We start from the raw sequence: 13447 nt of genomic DNA on the forward strand, positions 1-13447 counted from the left end.
GCTCCTTTTTGTACCAGCTACCATTGTTGTTGATAAAACACAGTTCTTCTTGACCTTCCAAACCCTCAACCTCATGGACAACAGGTGGTGTATCTTGGCTTGGGTTACCAACAAAGTGCAGATGCTCTTGGGTGGCTTTATCAGCAATGAGGATGTCTATCTTATCCTGTACAGCTTTCAACTCCTTCCTCGTCTACTTGTCATCTGATCTACTGCCTCTGTCGTGGTCTCCACTGTAGACTGCATTACTCTTTACCATGTTGTCAACCAGCTCTTCTGCATCTTCCTCAGTTCTCCCCAAGAAGAACCCATTGCTAGATGTATCCAGTCTGGCCCTGTACTTAGGAAGAGCACCCCGGTAGAATGTGCTCAACAAGCTTTCCTTAGAGAAGCCATGGTGTGGGCATTGAGCTTGGTAGCCCTTTAATCTCTCCCAGGCTTCACTGAATCCTTCCAAGTTCTTCTGTTGAAAGCTGGAAATCTCATTTCTCAGCTTAGCAATTCTTGAAGTAGAGAAGAACTTCTCCAAAAAATGCTTTCTTGCAGTCATCCCAGGTGGTTATAGAGCCACCAGGGGGATTATCTTTTGTTCTTAAGAAAAAACCTTTGGAAAGTTCATCTCTTGAATCATTTTTGTTCATCTAGTAATTGCAATTCTGTGTTTCCAATTCATTATTGTATTGTGGGAACCGAAATTCGCACTATCGATTTCCATTTAAATAAGGAAACAAGGAAAACCCTAATTTCCCAGAGGTCCCGGATCTCTGCGAGAGCCAACGACAAGTGACCAAATATATGCGGAAATCATGAAAAGATAACAAACGAGTTTAGAGAAAACAGTAGATCTTATTTCGAGTCCGCGTAAGAGCGTTGTGATCATTACAAGAGATCATAAAAGCTTTGGCCGCAAAGAATGTCAGCGAGTTACTTATTTCTAGCGGCCTAAAAGCTCAAACCTAGTTGAGTCGGAGCTCGATAACAAAAAACGAAAAAGATACATAAAAGGTTTTTGATTGATTTCGGACTGAACCTTGTTAAAGGCTGCCTACGTACCCCTTTCGAGGATCAAGCCGAACGTAGTTCAATTGATAGAGCTGGACAAGAGACCGAAATGTCTGGGCGAGTTCGTCTAGTAATTGAGTGCCAGTCATAGACACCTAACTTGTCGAGAATAAAGCCTAAAGTTTCTAAGTGCAGAGAATTCCGAGTCTAAAAAGTCCTCCCCCATGCTCCTCGCCTAGGACTTCTTATATACTAGCTCCAAGGTCGGTTTACGCTTTTACTCTTCTGCCCTTAAGCCGTCATAGCATAAAATGGAGATATTCCATTTTCCCGATCTTCACAATTATCTTCAAAACTTCCATATTTATCCGCGGAAACTTGAAATTTATCCTTCCTTGTGGGCCAAGCGTAAACCATGCTGTGGTTTACGGGCTGTTGGTTAGGAAATCGTAGGATGGGCCTCGAGTCGTGTTTTAGGTATCTTTGGGCCGTCTTCCAACTCGACACGTTTACTTCGAATTTTCCGCGGTTTCTAATCCGCGAAGTTTGATCGATGAGTTAGAATAGCGGAAAACATGGACTGAGCTTGCTACGGTCTTCGGGAGATAGCATTCGAAGGTTTGACGAGAATGCATGGATTGGTGTCGTATCGATGTTCGGAAGGGTTCAATCGCTACACAGCGACCAAACTTTGGCTCGAGCCCGAACGCTACGTAGCGACCGAGCGGGACGAGCGCTTGGTCGCTACGTAGCGACCGAGTTTTGGCTCGAGCTCGGTCGCTACGTAGCGATCGAGCGGGAGGAACGCTCGGTCGCTACGTAGCGACTGAGCGGGACGAGCGCTCGGTCGCTACGTAGCGACCGAGCGGGACGAACGCTCGGTCGCTACGTAGCGACCGAGCTTTGGCTCGAGCTCAGTCGCTACGTAGCGTCCGAGCTTTGGCTCAAGCTCGGTTGCTACGTAGCGACCGAGCGGGACGAGCGCTCGGTCGCTACGTATCGACCGAGCTTTGGCTCGAGCTCGGTCGCTACGTAGCGACCGAGCTTTGGCTCGAGCTCGGTCGCTACGTAGCGATCGAGCGGGACGAGCGCTCGGTCGCTACGTAGCGACAGAGCAGGACGAGCGCTCGGTCGCTACGTAGCGACTGAGCTTTGGTTCGAGCTCGGTCGCTACGTAGCGACCGAGCTTTGGCTTGATCTTGGTCGCTACGTAGCGACCGAGTGGGTCGGACGTTCGGTCGCTATGCAGCGGCCGATATCGGCCCGGACTTGGTTGCTACGTAGCTACCGGACGGCGTGTATGCGCAGTAATTACGCAACGACCGAGCCTGGTTTGTTTGGTTTGAATCTTTAAGGATACTTCTTCGTAAAAACTTCGTATTGGTTATATTTTACGAAAGCTGTATCCTTCTTTTTACTATCTCTTTCGGAAATACGATCTCCGAGGATTTTCGGATGGTAATTCCGTCGTAGCCGTTTTTGACCCCAACATGTATCCCTCTGTATGATTAATCTGAAATCCAAACTGGGTTTAAGAGGAATCATGAAGAGTAGTGATCAATCACCATTTGAATTCATGGGTTAGGAAGATTAAGGGTGATTAGGTTAGAGCTAGGATGTTTTAGTGTAGATCATTCCAAAACCTTGCTAGTAGAGTAATCATAATGCATCTTCTGAGTTAGCTTCTCAAAAGTTGATCTTTAGGCATTTCCCACCCAAAAGGTGTTCGATGAAATTCCTGAAACAACTCTTCTAAGCTTTTAGCATATTTTGCCAAAGACATTTGTTGTTAGAAATGCTAAGATAGCCTTAGACCTGTTAGTAATGATTGCTTCCATATTATTCAACCAAAGACATTTGTTGTTTGAAATGTGTTAGTAAATGAACATTCATCTAGACATAGAGTTTGTTTAGAATCATGTCTAAGCTTAAGGTTGATAGTTTGATTGTTCGTCTGCCATCCTTAGTTCGAAACTTGATCACCCAAGGTCTAATTCCTATGCCGATGAGTTCTCATTTTCCTTAGTTAAGAAAGTCAACTCATTTACCGCTTTTATTATTCTGAAACTGAATCAGCTTTATTCATTAGCTTAGAAATCATTTGAAATCACTGGTTCCACTTAGATTGAGTGAGTGCTTGCATTCTCATTGCTTTGAATTCCCTTAGAATTGGTTCGACAATCATTTATACTACAACATTTATCTTAGGAGCCTTGAAAACTCCTAACATCAAATTGGCGCCGTTGCCAAATTCTGAGTAGATTTGAACATTGAGATTTAGTCACTTGCTTGAGACAAAGTCATTTTTATTTTCTTTTGTTACTGATTCTCTTTCTTCACCTCCCTTTAATCTACAGGTGTATGAACTTGCGGAGCAGGGGTCCATCAAACCTAGTTCCAAGAGCTGCAAACATCAGAGCTTTAGAAAGAGAGTGTGCTAGAAAGAGAAGAGAAGAAGAGCAACAGGCTCAATTGCAGAGATTGGACACTGATATGGGTGACATACCTCAAAATGATGCGGGCGTCAATGGAGCTAACAACGTTCCACAAAACCAACAGCGAGCAGCTCGACCCATTGGCACTTACGACCGCCCCAACATTCATGGCCATAGATTGGGAATCCGAGCACCCGTTGTGGCAGCCAACAACTTTGAGATCAAGTCAGGACTCCTCAACGTGATAGAGAACAACAAATATCATGGCTTGTCTTTGGAGGACCCATTCGATCACTTGGACAGGTTCGACAACTACTGTGGGTTGTCAAAAACCAATGGTGTGTCTGAGGATGCCTTAAAGCTGAATTATTCCCTTTCTCTTTGGGGGATAAGGCACAACAGTGGGAGAAGTCTCTACCAAGTGACTCTATCACCACTTGGGATGACTGCAAGAAAGCTTTCTTGGAGAAGTTCTTCTCTACTTCAAGAACTGCTAAGCTGAGAAATGGGATCTCCAGCTTTCAACAGAAAGGCTTGGAAGGATTCAGTGAAGCCTGGGAGAGATTCAAAGGCTACCAAGCTCAATGCCCTCATCATGGATTCTCTAAGGAAAGCCTGATGAGCACATTCTACAGAGGAGCTCTTCCTAAGTACAGAGCCAGATTGGATACAGCTAGCAGTGGGTTCTTCTTGGGAAGAACAGAGGAGGATGCAGAGCAGCTGGTAGAGAACATGGTCAAGAGTGATGCAGTCTACAGTGGAGACCACGACAGAGGCAGTAGAACAGATGACAAGCAGACGAGGAAGGAGTTAAAGGCTCTCCAGGATAAGATTGATATTCTCATTGCTGATAAGACCACCCAGGAGCAGCTGCACTTTGTTGGTAACCCAAACCAAGAAGCCACACCTGTTGTCCAGGAAGGTGATGGTTTGGAAGGGCAAGAAGAGTTGTGCTTCATCAACAACAATGGTAGCTGGTACAAGAAAGAGCCAAACTTTCAGTACAACAACTACCAACAGAGATCTTACCCTAACAACCAACAGAATGGTTATCAGCCTAGACACAACCAGCAAGCCAACTCCCAACCTCAGCAAACCACTCCTCCTGGTTTCCACAACAAAGGACAACAACCTGGCCAGCAACAACCTACTACTTCTACCTCTACTCCTCAAGTCAGCAGCACTGATGCCCTACTAAAACAAATCTTGGAGTCTCAGACAAGAAGTGAGAAGCATGTTGGCTATGAGTTGAAGAACCTTCACTCAAAGATTGATGGAAGCTACAATGAGCTCAACAACAAGTTCAGAACCTTGGAGAACCAGTTTGCTGCCATGAACACTCAACAAAATCGCCAACAAGGTTCTTTACCTGGAAAATCTGAGCAAAACCCCAAGGAGACCTTGAAAGCTATCACCCTCAGGAGTGGTAAGGAGTTACCTCAGAAAGCTCTCACCAAGGATGCTGAGAAACAAGGTGAGGGGGTTGCCATCAACATAGATGATGAAGTGGTGATTGTTGATGAGAAAATCAATGATGAAATCTTGGAGAAGATTGTGGAAGCAAAAGGTAAATGAAAGGTTGGGGAAGAGAAGAAAACAGTGAAAGATGGTGAAGTTGTTGCTCCCGCAAGTGAGAATTCTTTTGTTCCTCCTCCATATGAACCCAAACTACCATTCCATGGTAGATTCAAGAGGCAGCTGCTAGAAAAGTACAAAGCTCTATTTGAGAAGCAAATGAGTGAAGTTCAAGTCAAAATGCCCATCATTGATGCTTTCATGCTAATTCCTCAATATAGCAAGTTCCTGAAAGATGTTGTAGCTACAAAGAAGAAGGAGATGGAGGGCATGATGATTCTCACTCATGAGTGCAGTGCCATCATCCAGAGGCTTGTTGTTCCAAAGAAGCTAGAAGATCCAGGATGCTTCACATTACCTTGTGCTCTTGGACCTATGGTATTTGATAGATGTCTCTGCGATTTGGGAGCTAGTGTCAGCTTGATGCCTTTATCTGTTGCTAAGAAGCTTGGTTTCACTCAGTACAAGAAGTGTAGACTGTCTCTGGTATTGGCTGATTGTTCAATGAAGTACCCTGTGGGTATCTTGGAGGACCTCCCCGTTATGGTTGGAAAATATGAGATCCCTACAGACTTTGTGGTGCTTGAGATGAGTGAGGAAGCTGCATATCCTTTAATCCTTGGAAGGCTTTCTTAGCTACAGCAGGAGCAATTGTTAATGTGAAAGAGGGCAAGATTGATCTCCACTTGGGTAAAGGGCATGTTCTTCACTTTGACATCAAGGAGGGAATGAAGAAACCAAAAGTTCAAGGGAAAGTTTTCTACATTGAAGAGATGGATGCCCTTGCTGATGAGTTCCTTGAAGAGTTGTCACTAGAAGACCCTCTACAGCATGCTTTGACGATAGAGAGAGAAGCTGAAGTGATTCAGAACTTGGAGAGTGCTGCCTATGGGATGATGTTGGATTCACACAGAGGACTTGGTAGTAAGGATCAGTATGAGGAGCTGCCTCAAATTGTCCATCAGGAAGCCTCGGTCATTCAACAAGGGGACACCCAGCAAGACGACTGGAGCGAGCTTAAGGCGCCTAAAGTGGAGCTTAAACCTCTCCCCAATGGTGTAAGGTATGCATTTCTTGGTCCTAATGGAACTTATCCAGTCATTGTGAGTAGTGAACTTACTGAAATTGAGCTATCTGAACTTTTGAAAACACTTAAAAGATTTAAAAAGTCAGTAGGTTACTCACTTGATGACATCAAGGGAATATCACCCTCTTTGTGTATGCATAGGATACATCTTGAGGATGAATCAATGACTTCTATCGAGCATCAAACAAGGTTAAATCCTAACCTGAATGATGTTGTAAAGAAAGAGATTCTTAAACTCTTAGATGCTGGTGTTATCTACCCTATCTCAGATTCTAAATGGGTATCTCATGTCCATGTTGTGCCAAAAAAGGGTGGTATAACTGTGATTTAAAATGACCAGGATCAATTGATACCAACAAGAACAGTCACTGGGCATAGAATGTGTATTGATTGCCGAAAACTGAACTCTGCATCTTGAAAAGATCATTTTCCACTTCCATTTATTGATCAGATGCTTGAGAGACTTGCAAATCATCCATTCTATTGCTTTCTTGATGGATATTTAGGTTTCTTCCAGATCCCCATACATCCCAATGATCAGGAGAAAAAAACATTCACATGTCTTTATGGTACCTTCGCATATCGAAGAATGCCATTTGGTCTATGTAATGCTCCAGCCACCTTTCAAAGGTGCATGATGTCGATCTTTTCTGATCTGATTGAGGATGTTGTGGAGGTGTTCATGGATGATTTCTCTGTCTATGGATCTTCGTTTTCTGCTTGTTTGTCAAATTTGTGCAGGGTCCTACAGAGATGTGAAGACACCAACCTTGTGCTGAACTGGGAGAAGTGTCACTTCATGGTCAAAGAAGGGATTGTGCTGGGACACAAGATATCAGAGAAGGGGATTGAGGTGGATAAGGCTAAGATCGATGTCATGGTTGGTTTGCCCCCACCGAAAACAGTGAAAGACATCACAAGTTTTCTTGGTTATGCTGGATTCTACAGGAGATTCATCAAGGACTTTCTCCATGATCACTAGACCATTGACCAGGCTGCTGTGCAAAGAAGCCACCTTCAGCTTTGATGTGGAGTGTCTAGAAGCCTTCAAGAAGCTGAAAGGTGAACTCATCAGTGCTCCAATTGTCCAGCCACCTAATTGGGATCTCCCCTTTGAGATCATGTGTGATGCTAGTGATTATGCTGTGGGAGCTGTTTTGGGGCATAAGAAAGATGGCAAGACCCATGTGATCTACTACGCGAGCCAAACCCTGAATGATGCTCAGATGAGATATGCCACAACAGAGAAGGAGATGCTAGCCATTGTCTTTGCCTTTGAGAAGTTCAGAAGCTACTTGGTGGGATCTAAAGTCATTGTCTACACAGATCATGCTGCGTTGAGACACCTTTTGGCGAAGAAGGATGCAAAGCCCAGGCTCTTGAGATGGATTCTTTTGCTGCAAGAGTTTGATTTAGAGATCAAGGACAAGCCAGGAGTTGAGAATGGTGTAGCTGATCACTTGTCCAGGCTGAGAGTGGAGTGTGGCATTCCAATTGATGAAGGACTCCCTGAGGAACATATCATGTCTATTGGAGCAGTGATAGCAGTTTGTGAGACTGGAAAGAAGCTTGAAGAAGTCAAGGCAACAGAAGAGAAAGAACCTTGGTATGCTGATTTGGTGAATTACCTAGCCACAGGAAAAGAGCCTTTGAATCTTGTGGGTTATGCCAAGAAGAAGTTCTACAAGGATGTGAAGAGATACTACTGGGATGAGCCCTACCTCTACATTCTCTGCAAAGATCAACTTTATAGGAGAGTGGTTGCTAATGAGGAGATTGATGGGATCCTTACACAGTGTCATGGATCATCTTATGGAGGCCACTTTGCTACCTTCAAGACTGTTGCTAAGGTGTTACAAGCTGGATTCTGGTGGCCACACATGTTCAAGGACACACAAGACTTTGTTTCAAGGTGTGATTCATGCCAAAGGAGGGGAAACATCACCAAGAGGAATGAGATGCCTCAGAATCCAATCCTTGAAGTTGAAGTGTTTGATGTGTGGGGTATTGACTTCATGGGGCCATTTCCATCATCACATGGCAACAAGTACATCATGGTAGCTGTTGATTATGTCTCAAAATGGGTGGAAGCTATTGCAAGTCCCACCAATGATGCAAGAGTGGTAATCAAGATGTTCAAGAGCACCATCTTTCCAAGGTTCGGAGTTCCAAGAGTTGTAATCAGTGATGGAGGGTCTCATTTCATCAACAAACTGCTTGAGGGACTTCTCAGGAAGAACGGTGTTAAGCACAAGGTGGCAACTCCTTACCATCCTCAAACAAGTGGTCAAGTTGAGATTTCTAACAGAGAGATCAAGTCCATTTTGGAGAAGATTGTGGGGATTACAAGGAAGGATTGGTCAGTTAAGCTTGATGATGCGCTTTGGGCTTATAGGACAGCTTACAAGACACCTCTGGGGACTACACCTTTCAACCTAGTGTACGGGAAAGCTTGCCATCTGCCAGTGGAGCTTGAGTACAAGGCACTTTGGGCAGTAAAGTTGCTGAACTTTGACATCAAGAGTGCCAAGGAGAAAAGGTTTTTTCAGCTACAGAACTTGATGAGATAAGAATGGATGCCTTTGAAAACTCAAGGATCTACAAGGAGAAGACTAAAGCTTTTAATGACAAGAATATCCTAAAGAGAGAGTTTAAAGAAGGAGATAAAGTTCTTCTCTACAACTCAAGACTGAAATTGTTTCCAGGAAAGCTTAAGTCAAGGTGGTCCGACCCTTTCAAGGTCAAAGAGGTTAAGCCATATGGAGCAATAGTTTTGAGGAGTACTGATGGAAGAGACTTCACAATCAATGGGCAAAGGGTTAAGCTCTACATGGCAGATGAACCTGAGGAAGATGGAGTTTCAACTCCACTGTCTGATCCTACCCCAGCCTAATCCAAAAGGAGGAAAAGTCAAGCTAGAAACTTAAAACAAGCTCACTTGGGAGGAAGTCCCATGCGTATCCATGTACATATTGCATTTGTATTTTCATTTTCGTCATATTTCATAAAAAAAAAAGGGAAAGTGTTGAAGTAGTGTTCAGGTGGTTCATCGATCCGGTCAAGGCAAAGAATCGAGCGTGGGAGCGAGGTTCCACAGCGACGCCACGAGGTCGCTCCAGCTGGGAGCGACGTGATCAGAGCGACTGGTCCAAGTCGCTCGCATTTTTGTCTCTGGGGCTCGAGAATCGCTCTCGGAGCGACGTCTCGCAGCGACCACATGAGGTCGCTCGCAATTCTGTCGATCAGAGCGACGTCTTCAGAGTGACACCTCCGAATCGCTCGCCCTTTCGTCGACACATGACGCGAGAAAACGACCCGGGAGCGACTTCTCACAGCGACACCCTCAAGTCGCTCCCGAGCCGGTCCAGGTAAGTCCCTCTTCGATTTTGTCCGGTTTAATTCAAGTTAACCAGCCCTAAACCTAACCGGACGACCCTAGACCTACCCAGACCCACGACCTTCATCTCTTTCACTCTCCCTTCCTCTCACAAACACTCATACTCTCTCAAACAAACCCACACCAAAAATCTCCTAACTTTCTCAATTCTCACCCAAATCTCCTAGTTCTTGTTTCTAAATCCAAGCTTTCGCCCCTGTAGTTTATTCCTCACCACCCATTCCCCATTTCCTTTCATCCAAACCAAGGTATTGTGTTTTTAAATTCAAATTCGTAGGTCCATGAACTCTAGAATTTGAAAATCGAAATTTGGTCATTTTCTTGCTTTATTGTGGTAAAATAGACTAGGGAAGGCTTATATATCAAGTTGGGTTGTTGAATTGATGGTGGAATTGAGCTTAATTTGAACTTTGGCAAAATTAGGGTTCATGGATTTGGGGCTTTTCGAAATTGATCCTAATTGAGTGTGTTAGTGGGTCAGTTAGTATGTTAAGGTGTTGAAAGGTTTGATTAGAGAACCCTCTCATTCTAGAATTACTTTGATTATTGAATTTTACATGTCTTGTAATTTTCACATGATGAAAAGATTGAGAATTGTGATTCTTTACGTTGCCTCTTGAAGTTTACATTTGCAAAGTCAATCCACTTATCCCTTTCCAAGTTTTGTATTTCTCAGGTACAATGGTTAAGAAAACTAAGGGAAAGTCGGATGCTGAGAGGCAAGAACCTGAGAGACAAGAGTCTTCGTTGAGAGGAAAGGCTTTAGCCTCGGAACAAGCTGGTTCTGGGACACAAAGGACTTCTCAACAGCAAACCTAACTCTTCAAGGAGCTCATCAGCAAGGGCATCCATCTCTTCAATGTAGAAAACTTGCCCTTGAACTATTGGTTTCTTCATTACCTCCTTGATGTCAAAGTGAAGAACATGCCTTTTACCCAAGTGGAGATCAATCTTGCCCTCTTTCACATTAACAATTGCTCCTGCTGTAGCTAAGAAAGGCCTTCCAAGGATTAAAGGATCTGCAGCTTCCTCACCCATCTCAAGCACCACAAAGTCTGTAGGGATCTCATATTTTCCAACCATAACGGGGAGGTCCTCCAAGATACCCACAGGGTACTTCACTGAAAGATCAGCCAATACCAGAGACAGTCTACACTTCTTGTACTGAGTGAAACCAAGCTTTTTAACAACAGATAAAGGCATCACGCTGACACTAGCTCCCAAATCGCAGAGACATCTATCAAAGACCATAGGTCCAAGAGCACAAGGTAATGTGAAGCATCCTGGATCTTCTAGCTTCTTTGGAACAACAAGCCTCTGGATGATGGCACTGCACTCATGAGTGAGAATCATCATGCCCTCTATCTCCTTCTTCTTTGCAGCTACAACATCTTTCAGGAACTTGCTATATTGAGGGATCAGCATGAAAGCATCAATGATGGGCATTGTGACTTGAACTTCACTCATTTGCTTCTCAAAAAAAGCTTTGTACTTCTCTAGCATCTGCCTCTTGAATCTACCAGGGAATGGAAGTTTGGGTTCATAGGGAGGAGGAACAAAAGAATTCCCACTTGCTGGAGCAACAACTTCACCATCTTTCACTGTTTTCTTCTCTTCCCCAACCTTTCCTTTACCTTTGGCTTCCACAATCTTCTCCAAGATTTCATCATTGATTTTCTCATCAACAATCACCACTTCATCATCTATGTTGATGGCAACCCCCTCACCTTGTTTCTCAGCATCCTTGGTGAGAGCTCTCTGAGGTAACTCCTTACCACTCCTGAGGGTGATAGCTTTCATGATCTCCTTGGGGTTTTGCTCAGATTTTCCAGGTGAAAAACCTTGTTGGCGATTTTGTTGAGTGTTCATGGCAGGAAACTGGTTCTCCAAGGTTCTGAACTTGTTGTTGAGCTCATTGTAGCCTCCATCAATCTTTGAGTGAAGGTTCTTCAACTCATAGCCAACATGCTTCTCACTTCTTGTCTTAGACTCCAAGATTTGTTTCATCAGGGCATCAGTGCTGCTGACTTAAGGAGTGGAGGTAGAAGGATTAGCTTGTTGTTGGGAAGAATGGTGTCCTTTGTTGTTGAAACCAGGAGGAGGGTTTTGTTGAGGCTGGTAGATGCCTTGTTGGTTGTTCCAAGGCTGATAACCACTCTGTTGGTTGTTGGAATAGGATTTTTGTTGGTAGTTGTTGTACTGAAAGTTGGGCTCTTTTTTGTACCAGCTACCATTGTTATTGATAAAACACAGCACTTCTTGACCTTCCAAAGTGCTCAGCAAGCTTTCCTTAGAGAAGCCATGGTGTGGGCATTGAACTTGGTAGCCCTTGAATATCTCCCAGACTTCACTGAATCCTTCCAAGTTTTTCTGTTGAAAGCTGGAAATCTCATTTCTCAGCTTAGCAGTTTGTGAAGTAGAGAAGAACTTCTCCAAAAATGCTTTCTTGCAGTCATCCCAGGTGGTTATAGAGTCGCTGGGTAGAGACTTCTCCCACTAACGTGCCTTATCCCCCAAAGAGAAAGGGAATAGCTTGAGCTTTAAGGCATCTTCGGACACACCATTGGTCTTTGACAACCCACAGTAGCTGTCGAACCTGTCCAAGTGATCAAATGGGTCCTCTAGAGCCAAGCCATGATACTTGTTGTTCTCGATCACGTTGAGGAGTCCTGATTTGATCTCAAAGTTGTTGACTGCTACAGCTGGTGCTCGGATTCCCAATCTATGACCATGAATGTTGGGGCGGTCATAAGTGCCAATGGGTCGAGCTGCTCGATGTTGGTTTTGTGGAATGTTGTTGGCATCATTTTGAGGTATGTCTCCCATATCAGTATCCAATCTCTGCAAGTGAGCATGTTGCTCTTCTTCTCTTCTCTTTCTAGCACACTCTCTCTCTAAAGCTCTGATGTCTGCGGCTCTTGGAACTAGGTTTGATGGACCCCTGCTCCTCAAGTTCATACACCTGTAAATTAAAGGGAGGTGAAGAAGGAGAATCAGTAACAAAAGAAAATAAAAATGACTTAGTCTCAAGCAACTGACTAAATCTCAATGTTCAAATCTACTCAGAATTTTGCAACGGCGCCAATTTGATGTTAGGAGTTTTCAAGGCTCCTAAGACAAATGTTGTAGTATAAATGATTGTCGAACCAATTCTAAGGGAATTCGAAGCAATGAGAATGCAAGTACTCACTCAATCTAAGTGCAACCAATGATTTCAAATGATTTCTAAGCTAATGAATAAAACTGATTCAGTTTCAGAATAATAAAAGCGGTAAATGAGTTGACTTTCTTAACTAAGGAAAATGAGAACTCATGGGCATAGGAATTAGACCTTGGGTGATTAAGTTTCAAACTAAGGATGGCAGACAAACAATCAAACTATCAACCTTAAGCTTAGACACGATTCTAAACAAACTCTATGTCTAGATGAATGTTCATTTACTAACACATTTCAAACAACAAATGTCTTTGGTTGAATAATATGGAAGCAATCATTACTAACAGGTCTAAGGCTATCTTAGCACTTCTAACAACAAATGTCTTTGGCAAAATATGCTAAAAGCTTAGAAGAGTTGTTTCAGACATTTCATCGAACACCTCTTGGGTGGGAAATGCCTAAAGATCAACTTTTGAGAAGCTAACTCAGAAGATGCATTATGATTACTCTACTAGCAAGGTTTTGGAATGATCTACACTAAAACATCCTAGCTCTAACCTAATCACCCTTAATCTTCCTAGCCCATGAATTCAAATGGTGATTACTCACTACTCTTCATGATTCATCTTAAACTCATTTTGGATTTCAGATTAATCATACAGAGGGATACAACAATGAATTGGAAACACAGAATTGCAATAACTAGATGAACAAAAATGATTCAAAAGATGAACTTTCCAAAGGTATTTTCTTAAGAACAAAAGATAATCTCCTTGGTGGCTACCAAAAAAAAT

General features: G+C 43.5%; 3 non-coding genes across 3 annotated transcripts; 2 read left to right on the forward strand and 1 right to left on the reverse strand.

Annotated features, from left to right (window-relative positions):
* Positions 1–389: 389 nt before the first annotated feature.
* LOC125586568 lies at positions 390–496 on the forward strand. The gene has a single exon (XR_007323105.1). It is a non-coding gene; the product is annotated as a small nucleolar RNA R71 (small nucleolar RNA).
* A 3436-nt stretch (positions 497–3932) lies between these two features.
* Positions 3933–4039, reverse strand: LOC125586640. The gene has a single exon (XR_007323177.1). It is a non-coding gene; the product is annotated as a small nucleolar RNA R71 (small nucleolar RNA).
* Positions 4040–11792: 7753 nt separating this feature from the next.
* LOC125586643 lies at positions 11793–11899 on the forward strand. The gene has a single exon (XR_007323180.1). It is a non-coding gene; the product is annotated as a small nucleolar RNA R71 (small nucleolar RNA).
* The last annotated feature ends 1548 nt before the right edge of the window (positions 11900–13447 follow it).

The sequence above is a fragment of the Brassica napus genome, chromosome C4 (assembly GCF_020379485.1).
Source record: "Brassica napus cultivar Da-Ae chromosome C4, Da-Ae, whole genome shotgun sequence".
Lineage (NCBI taxonomy): Eukaryota > Viridiplantae > Streptophyta > Magnoliopsida > Brassicales > Brassicaceae > Brassica > Brassica napus.